The sequence below is a fragment of the Gorilla gorilla genome, chromosome 5, assembly GCF_029281585.2.
Source record: "Gorilla gorilla gorilla isolate KB3781 chromosome 5, NHGRI_mGorGor1-v2.1_pri, whole genome shotgun sequence".
Taxonomy (NCBI): domain Eukaryota; kingdom Metazoa; phylum Chordata; class Mammalia; order Primates; family Hominidae; genus Gorilla; species Gorilla gorilla.
Window position 1 is genome coordinate 81,707,051 of NC_073229.2, and position 18,645 is coordinate 81,725,695.

At 37.0% G+C, this 18,645-nt stretch overlaps 1 pseudogene; it reads left to right on the forward strand.

Moving 5' to 3' along the window:
- Window positions 1-18,645, forward strand: part of LOC129534463 (DNA primase large subunit-like) — a 278,547-nt pseudogene that overhangs the window by 149,644 nt on the left and 110,258 nt on the right.

Here is an 18,645-nt window from a genome sequence, read left to right on the forward strand (position 1 = left end):
TGAGAAGCAGTATCTGCATATGGATTATGTTACAAATTTAATGTCATTTAATGTTTTTGGTAAAATGTATAGTCACAATATATAAAATCACCTTCCTCCCTAATGCAACCAACACTAAGCTTCCTTTGTGAACTTGATGCATACTTTAATTGTAAAGTGGTTAACTTTTAAAATTTTCACTTAATATGTTATAACTAGGTAATAAAGTAGAAAATTGATTTTCATGACTCCAATTTTAAGTATCTGCATAATAGTCAATCAAGAATAGATATATCTACTTTTACTTAGGCATTGCCATTCTATCAGGTATGTATAGCTTTTGGGATTGAATAAACCTGTGGCAAAAAATTATAGAATGTGAACAGTTTCTGTGTGTTCAGCCAAAGTAACTGAGAAGAAATACTGTAGTAACTTTATGTAGAAGGAATTGCAGCATAGATGTTTTCCAGCAGATCAGATGGAGGTAAGAGCAAAGAACAGCAGCGTATAGCTTTGAAAATTCAGGGAAGTTCATTAGTCTAAAAATGCCATCTTGCCCAAGTGAGAAAGTGGCAGATTTCTTAACAAGTGAACGAGTGACTTGAAAAAGGTGGAATTGAGGAAGCCAAATGTTAAAGCTTATTAGCGTGTGTAGATTAGAGTCTTTATACCCACTTTTTCAAACACTCCCTTAGAATATTTAAAAATCACTCGTGTCATATGTCTGTGTGCATAAGTACATTGTATATATATTCCCTGATATTTAGCAATGACACTAGCATTTTTATATAAAGAAAATAAAAAGTGACCAGTGTATTAGTTTTCTATTCCAACCTTAACAAATGCCACACATTTAGTGGATTAAAACAATGCCCATTTATTATCTCACAGTCTGTAGGTTAGAAATCGGACATGGGTCTTGCCAGGCTAAAATCAAGGTGTCAGTAAGGCTTATATTCCTTACTGGAGGCTCTGTGAAGAATTTACTTCCAAGGTTATTTAAGTTGTTGGAGATCCTGTTTTTATGCTGGCTGTCAGTTGAAGCCTGGTCTTTCCTCCTAGAGGCTGCCCACATTCCTTCTCATGCTTTCCATGATTTCCTGGAGGCCTCTGAAGTCCTTGCCTGTGGGTCCCATCTCAGAGCCTTCCCATGCTTCAGATCTCTTTAACTTACGCTGCTGTGTCACACTGCCTCCAACCTAAGAAAGTTTTCTGCTTTTAAAGGCCCATGCGATTAGATCAGACTACAGGGATATCCAGGATAATCTTTTCATCTAAGATCCTTAACCTTAATTACATCTGCAGAGCCCCTTTTACCATGTAACCTAACACATTCAGAGGATCCAGGAATTAGAGCATATGTGGAGGGTCACTGATTCAGCCTCTTATAGTGAAGGTTTTCTTTTGAGGTGGGAGTATGGAGTGAAAACAGCTTTTTGTATCACTTTTCATCAATTTTACATGTAAGTCACCATTCTTAATTTATGTAGAATACTAACGTTTCCTGGAGTTTTGTAGTTAATTTACTTTACTAGTTTAATATATCTTAAAGTTGAAAAAAGGTATAAGAAATGAGTTCTTAACAGAAATATAAAAAGTTACTGATTTTCTTTTTAATGCTATTGAAGGAAGATAGAAAAATCTTTGGGGATTTTGCCTCTGTACCTGAATGAGCTGTCCACCTGTGCAGGACTGTGGTAAGGATTCCATGGAAGAGGAATACTTGAAGCTGCCCAGCTAGCAAGCTGTGATTCCTGTCCTGGATCTTTCCAAGTAAACTGATGCCACAAGGGGTCTATGGCATAGTCATGTGAGTCTAAATGTTTAGTTAACCTAAGAGCACCCCCTGGCATTCCAGAACCAATTAACCTTTATTTACTCAGAGTAAACACAAAACAAAATTAATAAATTGAGCTGAGGAAAGGCAGACTACCAAGACTCACCAAAAGTTTAATGCACTCTCAATTGTTTCTAATTACTATTTGGAAAGTAGTGCTAGAAAGGATAATACAAGATGAATTTTAAATGCCCACTTTTAGTAGCGGTATCTTGGTTCTTGACTTACTGCATACATACAATCTACCAGGAACAGTCATCAAATGTGTACAGTGGTGGAAACAAACAAAAATGTGTATAGCGGTGCATCTTCTCAGGTCTTATTGAGGTGTGTCCTTAATCATCCAATGTAAAGTCACCCTCACAAGTGCTTTATAATATTTTCTTACTATGTTATGTTTTCTTCTCAGCAACATCACTAGTTGGAATGATCGTTTTAATTTGTTTGCTTGTTCAGTATTTTTTTGCCTAGGGTATGTGCTCCATTAGATGAAGGAATTTGGCCATCTTGTTTACCACTGTCTCCCCATTACTTATAAGAATGGCATAATAGGACCTCAGTAAACACTTGAATGAATGAACAAATGAATGAATGGATGAGTGAATTATAGAAACTGTCAGGTTAAAAAATTTTACCTTTAATTCCGTTTTCCAAGCTGCTAAATATTGAGACTGAATGAGATGGTAATTTGGACAAAAAGCTGATGGATTTTCTGTTATTTCCAAAGGATAACTGTGATAAAGAAATGCTTTTTATCTTTGTAGAAATGTACTGCTGTTTTTATCTTTTGTTTTGGGACATAGGACTCTTCTTTATGCAATCAGGAACTAATCATGGAGGACAGAGAGTACTTTCTATTCCTCTGTGTGATCTCAGAAGTGCTCCCTCTTTTTCTTACCAATGACTTATTATCGGGGAACCTGCCCTGATATTCACGTAGGTTCTTTTCTATTTTCCTTAAGCGTCGGCCAGCTTGAGAAATAAAGGGACAGAGTACAAAAGAGAGAAATTTTAAAGCTGGGTGTCCGGGGGAGACATCACATGTCGGTAGGTTCCGTGATGCCCCACAAGCCGCAAAAACCAGCAAGTTTTTATTAGGGATTTTCAAAAGGGGAGGGAGTGTGCGAATAGGTGTGGGTCACAGACATTAAGTACTTTACAAGGTAATAGAATATCACAAGGCAAATGGAGGCTGGGTGAGATCACAGGACCACAGGACCGAGGTGAAATTAAAATTGCTAATGAAGTTTTGGGCACCATTGTTATTGATAGCATCTTATCAGGAGACAGGGTTTTTGAGATCAACCGGTCTGACCAAAATTTATTAGGCGGGAATTTCCTCTTCCTAATAAGCCTGGGAGCGCTATGGGAGACTGGGGTCCATTTCACCCCTGCAGTCTCGACCATAAGAGATGGCTACGCCCAGGGGGGCTGTTCATAGGCCTACCCCCAGGCACGCATTCTCTTTCTCAGGGATGTTCCTTGCTGAGAAAAGGAATTCAGCGATATTTCTCCCATTTGCTTTTGAAAGAAGAGAAATATGGCTCTGTTGTGCCCGGCTCACTGGCGGTCAGAGTTTAAGGTTCTCTCTCTTATTCACTGAGCAATTGCTGTTATCGTGTTTTTTCAAGGTGCCCAGATTTCATATTGCTCAAACACACATGCTGTACAATTTGTGCAGTTAATGCAATTATTACAGGGTCCTGAGGAGACGTCCTCCTCAGCTGACAGGATTAAGAGATTAAAGTAAAGACAGGCTTAGGAAATCACAAGGGTATTGATTGGGGAAGTGATAAGTGTCCATGAAATCTTAACAATTTATGCTTAGAGATTGCAGTAAAGACAGGCGTAAGAAATTATAAAAGTATTAATTTGGGGAACTAATAAATGTCCATGAAATCTTCACAATCCACGTTCTTCTGCCATGGCTTCAGCGGGTCCCTCTGTTTGGGGTTCCTTACTTCCCGCAACAACTTATTCAAATGTTAACCACTTGTATTCAAAAACAAAACCAGCAACAAAACTGTTACATACCTTGCTCTTTTGATCTATGAAATGAAACCCTTAAACACTATGAGGCATTGTCAATGGCTATGTGAGACTGAAGTGGCGTATAAGGAAAGGATGTAATGTGACTGTTGGACTGTGACTTTTAATAATAATCCTCATTAACTGTTCCAGCACCCCCTACCAAAGCTCCCAAAACATTGTGGCAGTTAGTGGGGAACAAATGTGAGGGGATTATCCTAGAATGCCATAAATGTGTAATAGCTCATCTCAGTAGCATTCCACATTGTGTGAATTATTTGTGGGGGAATGGGAAGACGTTGTCCATCATTTTAACGTATTAATTTTGCTGGATGTTGGAACTTTATTCCCTCGACCTCTCACTTTTTCATGACTAGGCTATTATGAATCCTTTCTTTATTGTAGTCATTTGACTATCCTGGACCCAACCCAAAACCAAAACCATCTGTATTTGGGTTCATTATATTACTAGAATATATACTAAGAATATAGAGAGTAAAGGAACATAAAATTTTTACTCATGAAAATAGATATGTTTGTTGGGGGTCTTAAAGTTATATGGTGAAAATACCAATGTAAAGCTGTAGTTTGAATATATGTTACAGGGGTGTATGTGTGTATTTTACTTTTAAAATCAATTTTATTGAGGTACAATTTATACACAAAAAAATCCACCCATTTAAAGGGTATAGTTCAATGTCTTTTGACAAATGTACAGATATTTTTATAGAAAAATGAGATGCAACTTTCACTTATCTTGGAGTTCATTGGATTTTGGTTATAACTTGGAATAAATAGGAAAATATGGGCCACATGGGGAAGATGAGGGAAACATAAAATAAAGTAGCGGTTGTACCATTTATAGTTCCTACCTGATATGGAAACCTGTATGGTTTCCATGGATATTTTAGCCTCTCGGAATCATACAATTTCTCCCAGTTATAAAGAAAAATAGATCATTATACTGCATGTTGTCTGATGGTAGTTTTCTGTGGAGACTTTTTTTTAAATAAAGTTGAATAAAATTTATGCTTGTGGAAAAATAATCTACATTCAACCAATTTAAAACAGAATTTTATTGATTGTGTTCTCATTTGGAATAACTTCAGGGAAAATCACCTGGGCTAATACAAGTTGTATATCATTTACTAGGGATTTAGCTGGAGAAAAAAAACCCAAACTCATTTCAATTTCCGTGGTGACAGCTGTTGACTGAATTTTCCTGTGATATCCTTCACCGCAGGAAATGATATATTGTAGCTTTGGTTCCTTTGATTTCCTACCCATATAACAAATCCAAAGTGCAGGGACTGTGCTTTCTAAATGTCTGAGTGGCTTAGTTTATGTGGATAGGGTTTTTTTTTTTTTTTTAACACCCTAAGTGGGTAAAATTGTGATTGCAAAAAATAGATATATGGGTAATGTACAGAAACATTTATTTCCTCTTCCTGAAATTGTTTTTCCATTTGTGCTATTATTACACCTGGCTTTATGTGAAAAGGCTGTATTGGAACTTGGTATACTTTTATGGAATGATGTAGGAGATTACAGTTCATTTTGAAAGATGTATTAGCTTACTTTTTAATGGTCCAAATAAATATGTTTCTTTGATGCAGAGATCAGTTTTGATTATTTGTGATGCTTTCTTCACTGCTTTTTTATTTTATGCTAGTTTAAAAAATATGATAAACTACAACCTGCCAGATAGAAAGGAGTAAATGGTGTTAACCTCTTTAGGCTTAAGAATACTGGGAAATGCTTGACAAAGAATGGAAATATGTTTTATATGTTATTGTTTTATGAACATCAGAAACTCTGTCTGCTGGTCGGGAGGGAGGGCAGAGAAATACCCCCTGAGGATGAGGGAGGAATTCTTTCCACTCTGGCTTAGGATTTTGCTGTAAGCCACATTTGCATCCTGTCTATTATGGCTTCTTACAAATGAGAGAAGAATGGACAGTTGCAATTAGGTATTGAGGTTGAGGTTGGCCAAGCAGCCCCAAAGCCTCGCAGATAAACATGTCACAGCTTTCTTTGTCCCCAGAGAAACAATTCAGGTTACCGCCAAGCTAATCAGAATTCAAGATTGCTTCCCTAATAGTATAAATGGCAAACTATGACTTAAATATAAAAACTTGATTCCCAAGTAAAATGTTGTAAAAACAAGCACAAGCACTTCCTTTAGTTGGCCTAATTGCAGCCTGTATTTTGTTTATGACTGGCAGAGATTGATCTTAGTGCAGCAAATAGAAGTCAGGGCAAGTCATCTGGCTATTCTATAGGTATACCTAGTCCTCCAGAGAACTATTTGATTGTTTTATGTCATTGTGTCCTCACTATACAATAATGCTATCCAGTAGAATCATAATGAGAGCAACAAATGTAAGCCACATATATAATTATATATAATTTTAAATTAGTGAAATTAATTTTGATAACATACCTTATTTAACTCTTATTCAAAATATCTTTTATTTATTTATTTTTTTAAGAGATGGGGTCTCACTCTTTTGCCCAGGCTCAGCTACTTGAACTCCTAGGCTCAAGTAATCTTTCTTCCTTAGCTTCCTGAGTAGCTGGGACTACAGATATGTGCCACCACACCCAGCTCAAAATATTTTAATATGTAATCACTATGAAAAATTGTGAATGAAATATTTTACATTTTATGTACTAAGTCTTTGAAATCCAGTGTGTACTTTGTACTTTTGTTGAACATCTCAATTTAGTTTATGCTACATTTCAAGTGCTCAATGGTCACATTTGGCTAATGGATACTATATAACAGTAAAGCTTTATAAAAATGGATTTCATTTAAATCTCTACTGTTTAAGTTGAATATTTGTACTTTGGACACTTCCTAAAAATGTAAATATAGGCTATAATGATAGACTCACAAAATCTTCCAGATATCAGGTTATTCAAGGACATCTAAATTCTCCTATTAATACTTTGAGGTTAAACATTTTATGTGATAGTATGAAGAAGGTTGGAAGGAAATTATTTTTTCTAGTACTCATAGGAAGAAATTGGCGAACGTTAAGAATAGAGAAAAAAATCCAAAATGTTTAAGAATAATAAATTTAGGCCGAGATGATGATGATGTTTATTACAATTTAAGTGAAAAATACTGTGATAAACACTACAGACATTTCATTTGTTCTCACAACAACTTTTTGAGAGCAGCACTTTTGTGATCTGTTTTATAATCCCTGTTTTACCAGTGATTAAGATGAAAGCAATTAAGAAATCTTTGCAAAATCACACAGATAGTGACTGTATGCAAACTTTTGCATGACTCTTGAATTCTGAAACTTACCCTCTTAATCACGCTTCTCTATTTATTGCCTGGTTCTTTTATGCCTCCATGATTGTCTTGGGCAAACTGGACTTGGAGAAATTATACAAATGAAGAGAAGTTGCAGCTAATTCCTAAAGTGTTGCAACTATTCCACTACTTCCTGTTTACTCTGTCAAATTTTCATCAGTAGTCTGAAAAGGAGAAAATGACTGGAGTTGTAATCACCCATGAAAAGCTGACTTTTGCCCTCCCATTTTGTCAGTAATGCCCTGTGGCATTTATATCACAGTAGTGGAGCTGGTGAATACCACTCTTGGAGCTGAGGTGTGATAATCCATCTTCTGCTAACAATCAGTGCCACAGCATGAAAAGATTATTATTATTTTTCTTAACCAGCTAATCTTGCCATGAGACCCATAAATCCACTTTCATGTAATTTCTGCTTTTTGTTTTCAACTCTGAGTTTCAACACTCAAAAACAATTCCCTGTTGAGTACCTAAGTGCTCATATTGATATTCATGGTACATTGAACAGGACTTAAATTTCTGTTGTTTCTACAAAGTCCAGGAGTAAGTCTGCCTTTCACTACAATTCACAGATCAGATGTGTGCAGATGTATCTGTTTCAGATTTATCCTTTTATATATCCATGGTATTTTTGCGCTGTACATTAGATGTTTGTGAGACAGTATTTGGGGGAAACTCTAGTTTAGTGTGGATGTGATTAATTATGCCTTGCTGTCTTGGTCATTCCCCAACCCCTGCATTCTCCAAATTAGATTGATTTAATTGGATTTAAAATGAGATCATTTAAATTTGGTTGCGTAAATATGTGTTTTGTATGTTTTGAAAGTCTTAACCTTTCTCTTTTCAGCCTATAAATTATTGAAATTCTGTTAGCTTTATAATTTTCTGTTTACTGTGATTTTAAGCTATATTGGAAAACTAGCCATGCTGGCCTCTTATGTTTAATGAGCGAGATAATATGAGAGGGAAAAGTTCCTCAGGTGCGACTGTGTTTTAATTAAGTTTTATGTAAGTTTATTGAACAAATGCAACCATTAAAAGATGCTTTTGGCTGGGCACGGTGGCTCATGCCTGTAATCCCAGCACTTTGGGAGGCCGAGGCGGGCTGATCACCTGAGATCAGGAGTTCAAGACCAACCTGACCAACATGGAGAAATCCCGTCTCTACTAAAAATACAAAATTAGCCAGGCATGGTGGCACGTGCATGTAATCCCAGCTACTCAGGAGGCTGAGGCAGGAGAATCACTTGAACCAGGGAGGCAGAGGTTGTGGTGAGCCGAGATCGTACCATTGCACTCCATCCTGGGCAACAAGAGAAAAACTCCGTCTCAAATTAAAAAAAAAAAAAAAAAAAAAAAAAAAAAAGATGCTTTTATATATTTTGTATATCATGAATTCTCTTATAGCAGAATATATGATTTAAAACCATCACCTCAAAACAAAACAAAAACACCAGATTACTTTTGTGTAGGCAGAGTTTGTTATACACAATTGCAAAATTCTGTTTTCTTAGAAGGCACTATTATATGTACACTTAGTTGTTTAGAAACCTGGAGAAAACCTCAAATTTTCATGAAAACAGAAACTGAGCACTATATTATTACAAAGGAAATAGGACTTAAAGGGGTTTTTTAAATTATATTTTAATGGTCTTTGATTAAAGACCCATCTCAGGACCTGCCTAATTTCCTACCTAATTTCTCCCCCACCCCCTGCCCACCTGCCTTTGCTTGTGTTTTTTCTCTAACCTAACCTCTTCATATATAAACTACTTTTTAGAAATTTTCTTGGCTTTGCTTCTCTTTTCTGCCCCTCCATCTGTTATGTGATAAGCCTTCAGATCCCAAGAAAAAGACTTTATTATTCCAAAATGCTATGCCCTTATCACATTCTTACTTTAAAACCCCTTCAACAACCTTAGTAAACTTTAACCACATACTTTTATGAACCTGGTCAAAATGTCAGAATGTTTTAATATATTCAACATTGTTAAACTACAAATGATAAAAATATTCAAACAACCAGGCCTTTGACTTTTTTTGTGATTATCACATCCTACTTCTAAACCTCCAAGCTTAAATTATTTTCCAACTACAATCTCTAATTCTTCCACTTTACTCCCTAGTTGCTCATTCCTACTGATTGTCATCTTCCTTTCATCCCAGACTTCTATTTCAGTTCCCCAAGATCACCTCCCCCTGTGGCTCTGCAGGCTTCTCTATTCAACCTAGACCTGTTGTCCGGTATTTCAACAACATTCTAATAACATTCTAGAATCCTGTAGTCTGTGTTTCTAAAGCATAACTCTCTCTATTCAGTGCCATTGTATTGCTCAAAAATCTTTAATGCTCCACATTGCCTACCTTCTCCTCTCACCCTTCATTTAGAAGAGACCTCCTCTCTGCAGGCTTGAGGAACAACTGTTTTGAGCATTGCTGTGGCACTCATCACATTATCCTCCCTGGACTATGTCTGGATCCTTCACTGCTTGGACCCTTCCTTGGTCACAAAGGTGCTTAATAAGTGTATGCTGAGAGATACGGGGGCTGTACAGGGATTCCTGAAGGTGTGTGTGTGGTGTTTTTTTATTTGTTTGTTTGTTTTAGTAATTAGAATCTTTTACATCCAGATAAGGACAACAACTGGGATGTGGAAAAAAAGTGTCTTATAGAGAGAGAATCTGACAATCTAGTGATATTAGAAAAGTAGTTTGTCCTGGGTTTTATGCATTTATATGGTTCTGTTGCGGTAGTGAAGGTGTTTATTTTGCTGTTACAGTGCAGCAATTGTTACATTTTAGCAAAAATACACTATATCCTTTTACAATCCAGTGTCTTCAGATAGATTTCTAATGTAATTGAATATTCACTGAACCACATCTTTATTGTTTTCACTACTTTTCTATAACTTGAGAAAACTGATATTTCACCCTTAATGCCTTTCACCTGATACTTTAGCAAATAAATTATGCATAGGGAGTGTAAGTAAATCACTGCAATTCCTTATCCATTACCACACATATTTATGGATGAAAAAAATTGACGCATAGCTTGCCTTGTCTTTTTCCTTTTAAACTTGTGGAAAATTAGTGGCTAAACTGAGAATTAAGGAAAGCAAATACAGATTTTTCAAGATTCTCTGATTAATCAAACATTGGCCTTTATATTTGACAAAATAGTCGTTAATGACATAATTTGAATTTTGTGACCCATTAAAATGTTCTTCGGTCTTCTATATTGAAAAAATGGTATTTGTGTTACATCTCACTGTATTCTTTTATGAAACATTAGGAGTAGGAAAGCTTTTATGCTTACTGAATCCCTTATTTAAAAAACTATGTTGGTGACAGTGAATGTCTCTCAAAATAAAGCTGTGAGTATTTTAAATGGACAGAAAACTGTTTTCTGCTGGGTTTGCATGTGTTTATAGATGTTGAAGCAATTAGAAATGTTTTTTGCATTTAAAAATGACTTTCTGTGTTTTCCCAATATAATTACTAAACCATGTTCCCTCATAAAATCGATCATTTTCAAATCATGAAAATAAGAATATATTTTGACAATTCATTAATATAGCAGCTTCATTTATTTGGCAGCAGTATGATAGAAAGCTGGCACTGAGCTCTGAATGGAGAAGGGCACGTCTCTTTCCCTGGCTACCTGTTAGGATTCTCCTTTAGAACCATCTTTTGGCACTTCCAGGTAAAAGCCAGTTTCATGAGCCAATGTGAATTGCTTTTAAGGGTTTTTTTATGTTATGGCAGCATTATTTGTTTTTCTTCTACCTTGATTTTTGAGCTTCTGTCAATGTTTCATTATTATGAGGAAAAAACCATTCACCTGGAAACATTGTAAAGATGAGTGAAGAAAATTTATCAAAACTTGTATTTTCATAATTTCTTTGTAAGTTTATTCCTGAATTACAGTTTTATTGTTTAGGCTAAATAGTTTTTATCTTGTGGAAAGTGAAATCTTGGCTTGGAAGCACTCAGTCACTCAGGCTAGAAACTGATCTGTTATTCTTGACTTTTCTACCTCCTTCATCAAAGCATATCCATTCTTTTCCAGAAAATTTCCTGAACCCATCTATTGCCTTCCTTTCTCCATCGTTACCACTGCTTTACTCAGGCTCTCACCTTTCCTCGCCTGGATGTAACATTGCCTACAGTATTCTTCCAGTTAGTTGCCAGTCCCTCCCCTTTCTAATTATTTCCCCACACTGCTTTGTTTCTCAGGTGTAAACTGGATTATGTCAGTTCTTGCCTCACATCTTTTCATGATTTTTTACTGCCTGCAGAGCATGAGATACAGGCTTCTCACCATCTGCCTTTCTTGTGTTGTATCTAACAATCCCCCTGCCCCCCAGCTATCCTTAACTAGTTCAAATAGGTTTAAGTAGCTGTGATGTTTATTATCACTTCCTCTAATGCAGACATAAGTAAGTCTTTCTGATTATAGATGAGTAGAGGAGAAATGTCATTCCTAATTCTGATAGTTAACATCTTCATTTCTATCATATTCATCCCCACCCGCATGGGTTCCATACTTGCCCACACTAGGCTGATGGCCTTCTTTCTATTACGTATATGTCTTTTTTATAGAGTTTTTATTTTTTATTGTTGAGACAGGGTCTCAATCCCTCATCCAGGCTGGACTGCAGTGATGTGATCATAAATCACTGCAACCTCAAACTCCTAGGCTCAAACAATCCTCCCACCTCAGCCTCCTGAGTAGCTGAGACTACAGGTGCGTGCCACCACACCCAGCTAATTTTTTTTTTTTTTTTTTTGTAGTGATGATGTCTTGCTATATGTTGCCCAGGCTGATCTCTAACTCCTGGGCTCAAGCGATCCTCCTGCCTTGGCTTCCAAAAGTGCTAGGAATAGAGGTATGAGCCACTAGGACTGGCCAAAAATATTTTTAGAAGTTTGATGTCTACACAGTTGAAGTCTACTTATATTCTCTCTGTAGGCATTTATACCAATAAAGTCTTTGCATTCATCGTTGCTAGCATTATCTTGTTTTTTTTCTTTTTTTCCTTGAAATTTAGCCCTTTTGTATATTCTAGTGAGGTGTGGAAGAACAAGCCTTTTATACTGTCATTTAGGCAAGTGTATATGTCCTCTTTATATGTCTTTTCTTTGTACTTAGTATAATATGCATTAATCTGGGCTGAGAACAACTTCCTTGTGGCATAGTAATCATTTGGCTTCATTTACTCAATAACTATAATTCTGTTTGTACATCATTTTACCATTTATAGAGGCCTTTCATATTTGTTTATTTGATCTGAACAATCCTGTTACATCATTGTAATCACCACCTTCAGCTGATAGACTAAGAAGCTGAGACTTATAAGGGTCAATGGCATGGCCTAGTATTTCCCAGCTGGGTGATGGCTCCTCTACAGGATCATGCTGTTGTCTCTCTTACAATCCTGTTATTTCTGTACTTACTGGTCAAGAATGCAATTGCTCTTTGTGCTGGAGTATGCTTTACTGATTTTAATTAGCACTTTGGATACATTATTTCATTTGATTTCCCCAGTATTTCTGTTAATTAGGCAGGGCTGGCATTATTAGTGCCATTTTACAAATAAGGATGATGCAAATCAGAATGGTTAAGTGACTTGTCCCAGTTTGCAGAACTGGTATTTAAAGAACAAAAACCAGCCGGACGCAGTGGCTCATGCCTGTAATCCCAGCACTTTGGGAGGCTGAGGCGGGTGGATTACGAGGTCAGGAGGTCGACACCATCCTGGCTAACACGGTGAAAACCCGTCACTACTCAAAAATACAAAAATTAGCCAGGCGTGGTGGTGGGCGCCTGTATTCCCAGCTACTCGGGAGGCTGAGGCAGGAGAATGGCGTGAACCCGGGAGGCGGAGCTTGCAGTGAGCCGAGGTCGCCCCACTGCACTCCAGCCTGGGCGACAGACAGAACGAGACTCCGTCTCAAAAACAAACAAACAAACAAACAAACAAAACCAAGAATGTGTCTTCATACTCCTAGCCTACTGCCATTCCCAATGCCCCATGCTGCCTCTTTGCTCTACTGTAAGACATTTTGGAAAAAGAAATAACATTTTTATTCCTGAGATTTCACTGAAACAATTACCTGGTTATGCTGTGTACTAAAGTCTAAAACATTAAAGTTAAATGGCAGCTATCAATTTAACTTTGCATGAGTTTTATATGCCATTGTGCTACTGCAATTAATGGAATGCACAGAATCCAATAACACATTGTCAGAAAGGTGTTACTCAAGGGAAAGATAATTCAAGGCAAGGGAAAATAATACAAGAGGAGATGTGTTTTAGGATATGGTCTCATAGGGGAAGAAGAAGAATTTTTTCTTCAAGCCCTATAGATTGGAAAGGACCCATGTAACAAAAGACAGATTAATAGGAGAAAAACAAACAAGTTTATTAACATTTTGTATCAGTTTTCTGTGCTTATAACAGAATATCTGAAATTGGGTAATTTATAAAGGAAACAAATTTATTTCTTACAGTTATGGAGGGTGGGAAGTCCAAGGTCCAGAGGGTGCACCTGGTGAGGGCTTTCTTGCTGGTAGGGACTCTCTGAAGAGTCTTGAGGTGGTGTAGGGTATCACATGGCGAGGGGGCTGAGTGTGTTAACATGCCAGCTCAAGTCTCTCTTCCTCATTTTGTAAAGCCACAAGTTTCCTTCCCATGGCAACTCATTAATCTATTAATCCTCTATCCATTAATCCGACATCTCAATACTGCCACATTAGGGATTAAATTTAAACATGAGTTTTGGAAGGGACAGATATTCAGACCATAGCACATGTGTGTGCTATGGAAGACATATGCATGGAAAACATCCAGAAAGTAAGTAGTTCTCCAAAAAGGTGCTTTCAATTCAAGTTTACGTAGCAAATTCAACTAAGAGCAATACATTTCTAGAGAAGTGACATGGCAAAGGAAAAGGACTTTGAGTCTCTGGTGGCAGCAACTTGTGAGAAGGCAAATAAATGGCAGATAAAGACCAGTTGGTAAAGCTTGTTCATATAGTTTCCTCTGGTATCATCTCCACATAATAAGAATCTGAAGTTATCTTCACTGATCAACCTTTGTTCTCACTGCTAAAAGGTGGGCAGGATGACTTTTGTCTTTGTAAATCTGTGTTTTGCTTTTAGGCAGATAGAGGGAGGGCAGAGAGTTTTCCTGAATCTGCTTCTTCTTAAATTGCCTTCGCTCAATAATCCTTCATATTTTGGGGGTGGCATCTTCTGGTTTCCCTCAGTATTAGTCTACCCATTCTGCTCTCAGAGTAATTCTCAGGTCCTTCATAGCCTGTAGAAGGAGGACTTGCAGGGAGGGGAAATCTGTACCTTTTTTTTTTCTTTTTCTTGATACAAGGTCTTACTCTGTCACCCAGGGTGGAGCATGATCTCAGCTCACTGCATCCTACACCTCCTGGGCTCAAGCCATCCTACTGCTTCAGCCTCCTGAGTAGCTGGGACTACAGGCACACACTACCATGCCTGGCCAATTTTTGTATTTTTTGTAGAGACAAGGTTTTGTCATGTTGTTGCTTAGGCTAGTCTTGAACTTCTGGGCTCAAGCCATCTGCCTGCCTCAGCCTCCCAAAGTGCTGGGATGACAGGTGTGAGCCAGCTATATTGTGGTTTTGCTTCATAATCCATACCCATTGTTTAATCAGTAAAATTGATTGATTATGGAAACAACAGCCTGTCTACAGAGCATCTTGAGCACATATGTGGTTCAGCAGGAAGAATCTGTAACTAAGCAGATAGAAAGTAGCATCTGGATTTTTTGTTTGTTTGTTTGATTTTTGAGACAGAGTCTCCCTCTATAGCCTAGGCTCGAATGCTCAAGCATGATCATGGCTCACTACAGCCTTCATCTCCCTGGCTCAAGCAATCCTCTTACCTCAGCCTCCAGAGTAGCTAGGACTACACGCATGCCACCATGCCCAGGTTTCTGCTTTTGTTTTTGTTTTTTTTAATTTTTATTATTTGTAGAGACAGAGTCTTACTCTGTTGCCCCGGTGGAATTCTTTATGATCATAGTGACTCTTCGCTCCAGGGTTTCCCTTTAGTTGTGGTATTTGTATAATCTTTGGTTTGATTGTGAATTTCTATGTAATCTAGCATCTGTTTTTTGCTATGTCACACCTGCATGCACCTGAGTCTGTGTTCATGGAGTTGGGCATGAGTAGTGTGTTGTGTGAAGGAGGTGAAACATTACTGAGGTGGGTGGCTTAAGGTAGTATATACCAAGTTATGTTTCCTAATTTGAAGATAATCATGCAGGAAAATTTATTATAAGGAAGAGGATGATATGGTGCAGTGAAAAAATGGGGAATTAGGAATCAAAAGCTTTGAGTTCCCACTGCACTGCTGACTTGCTTTCTGATCCTAACAAGTTTCTAACTCCTCCAAGCCTCTATTCATCAAATGATATACAGAAACGCTCTTTCAGGGGGTTGCAAGGGATCTAATTAGAGGCTATTGAAGACTCTTTGTACACTGTAAAATGCTATTCAGATATTATTTATTTTAATAAACAGTGATTGCTTTATGTCAGACTCTTTAACAAAAATTCTTACAATTCAGACCTCCTATCAACACTGCAAAGCAGGCATTATTATCGCCATTAGTCAATAAGGCACCTGGCATACAGAGAGTAACTAAGTAACTTGCTCACATGCTACTTTTAAGTGATGATTCCCAATTTAAGTTCCAGCTTCTTTTTTGCTATGTTGTCGTGCTGTTAATAAAGGATAAATGGTAGAGATTTGAACTTTAACAACAATTTGGATTATGCTTCTAAAAAAATGGAAGTGGTGCTCTAGACTAGGAGTCAGGAGGTTCAGACTGTTACTATATTTTTCTATTATTTTGGGGTAAGTTACTTAAATTAATTTCATTAAATATGTTTAAAACACTTGGCTATGTTTCTGCTAAGGTTTACATGTAAAATGCTTTCTTATTTTAATCATTTTCAGAATTTAAAAAATTTCCTTCGAAGGGATCAAAAGTATTTTATGAATCTGTTTTAATTTTTTTTTTCTTTTTTTAAAGTCATTCCTACACTAGCCAAGATTACAGTACCCAGGGAAATGTTGGGAACATTTCTGTAGATCAGATTGATTTGGTAAGTAGAACATTCTTTTAAACTTAGAACTGTATCAATGGAGGGAACATAGATTTTCTTAAATCAAAGACTTTTGTGTGAGGAGATAGAATATTATTTCACTGCTTGCTGATTAATTTTAAAGAAAATCCCATGTCCTACTTAGATGATTTTTAAAAAATCATAGGAAAATCATTTAATCAGAAAATTATCTGTACTTTTATGAAAACAGAATTTAATCAACTATTCCAAACAGGAATTCTTTTAAATAGCTAAATGGAGTTTGTGTTTACATTTAAATACTGTATACATTTAATAAAGGGGAAATGGAAAACATTAAGTGTATTAGTTTGTTAGGGCTGTCATGACAACAGAAATTTATTTTCTCACAGTCTAGAGGCTCGAAATCCAAGATCAAAGGGATAGTAGGTTTGATTTCTTCCAGGGCCTTTCTTGTCTCACAGATGGCTGCCTTCTCCTTGTGTTCTTCTGTGGTTTTCCCACTGCTTGCATACATCCCTGGTGTCTCTTCTTTTTGTAAGGACACTGAGTATGTGAGACCAGGGCCCCACCCCCATGGCCTCCTTTAATCTTAATGAGTTCTTTAAAGGCCCCATCTCTAAATATAGTCACATTTGGAGCTACTAGAGGTCAGGACTTGATAAATGAATTTCAGGGGGAGAGGACAATTCATCATCTAGTGTAGGCTATGAGATTAATAGATAGCTTATTTTAGCATCATTTGACTTTGTGGTTCCATAGGGTAGCGTACTTTGCCATACTTGTAGAATTTCTCTTTAATACATAACAGCATTTGCACTCCGTACACAAAGGGAAAATAAGCCAGCCATAAATAATCTTGGGTTAGATGACTACCAAATTATTCACAATAAATTAAAAATGCACAGGGATTTTAATGCTTGGAAACAAGAACTGTAATAAGACTAGTAGAGAAAGACCGTGAGTTTGGATCAGAATGAATAGGTCATCTTCCATTTGAAAAATTATAAAAAAGTACTTGCAGTTAATATGTCTAGAAATAACAATAGGGTTGCCTACTTTACACAGTTGATTTGTTGATTTGAAATTTGTTCTCAAAGATGTCCCATCTTTTAATTTTTTTTTATTAAACACTTATCTCTAACAGTCCCCTTTCTCACTTCCACTCATGTGATTTGTGCTTATATAATGTGAATGGTTGGAGGTTAATTCTGTTCTTAGTTCTAGCTAGATGTTTCCCCATTCACAAGCAAATGTGAATTTGGCTGGATACTGTTGGAGTTCATAGAAATATTAATTCATTTAATGGATATGTATTGAGCCCATCAGTTATGTAGCAGCCATTGTGCTGTGGATATAGAAGTGAGGAAAACAGAAAATGTCCCTGCCTTCATGGACCTTACATGAGGGAGAGGGACAACATAACAAATAATAAATGAGCAATATAATGTTAAGTGCTATGATGATGATCCTGTCATGGGTCTGTGCCTGAGACCCCATGGTGAGTAATACAGATGTATCTTTTTTTGGACTGCCTCCTAACTCTGTATCTATATTGTTTGATCTTCACAACAGCATGTCATTTGCATATCCCTTGGTATTTGCAACTCTTCTCCAAATGTTTTCTTTAGTTTTTTCTTCTAACAAATCTGGCTTTCTCAGTGCTGTTTCCCCTGTGGGCCTCTTCAAGTAGAGACAACTTTCCCCCTGAGTTCGTATATAGGTATGCGGTGAGTGTCTTTCTTGGTCCACATTTCTCTGCCTTCCATTGTTACAGCTCCAGCTCCTTTAAAACCCTTGTGATCTTATTATATCATCTGATACCTCCTTTGTTGCTATTCCACCCCCTCCCCCCACACCTGTATTCGTTGATGATTTGAACACCTAGCTAATGGTTTTGTGTACTGGTGCTATTCTTGTTATTGTTCTTGGCCTCTGCAAGATCCAAGTTGATAATTTATCCCCTATCCGGGACTTATGATTCTTTTGTTTGCTTGTTTTCCATGATCATTTTTCTATCTGTGTATAGCCAGACACTATCTTTTTAATTTTTATTATTTGGACTACTGCCCAGACCTCTTAAGTATCCCTCCTGCTTCCATTCTTACTCTCATATAGTCTTTTCACTACATAACAGCCAGAGTTCTCTTTGTTTATTGAATCACATCAGTCTTCTGGTCAGAACCCTCTAGTGGGTTTTCATCATATGTGGACTTAAATCCAAACTCATGTTGTGGCCTCTGAAACCATATGTGCTCATCATTTCTATTTTATCTTCTGCTCCATTCCGGCTCACTCACTTGCTCTGGTCACATGGATCTTATGCTCTCTTTTAGCACATCACATT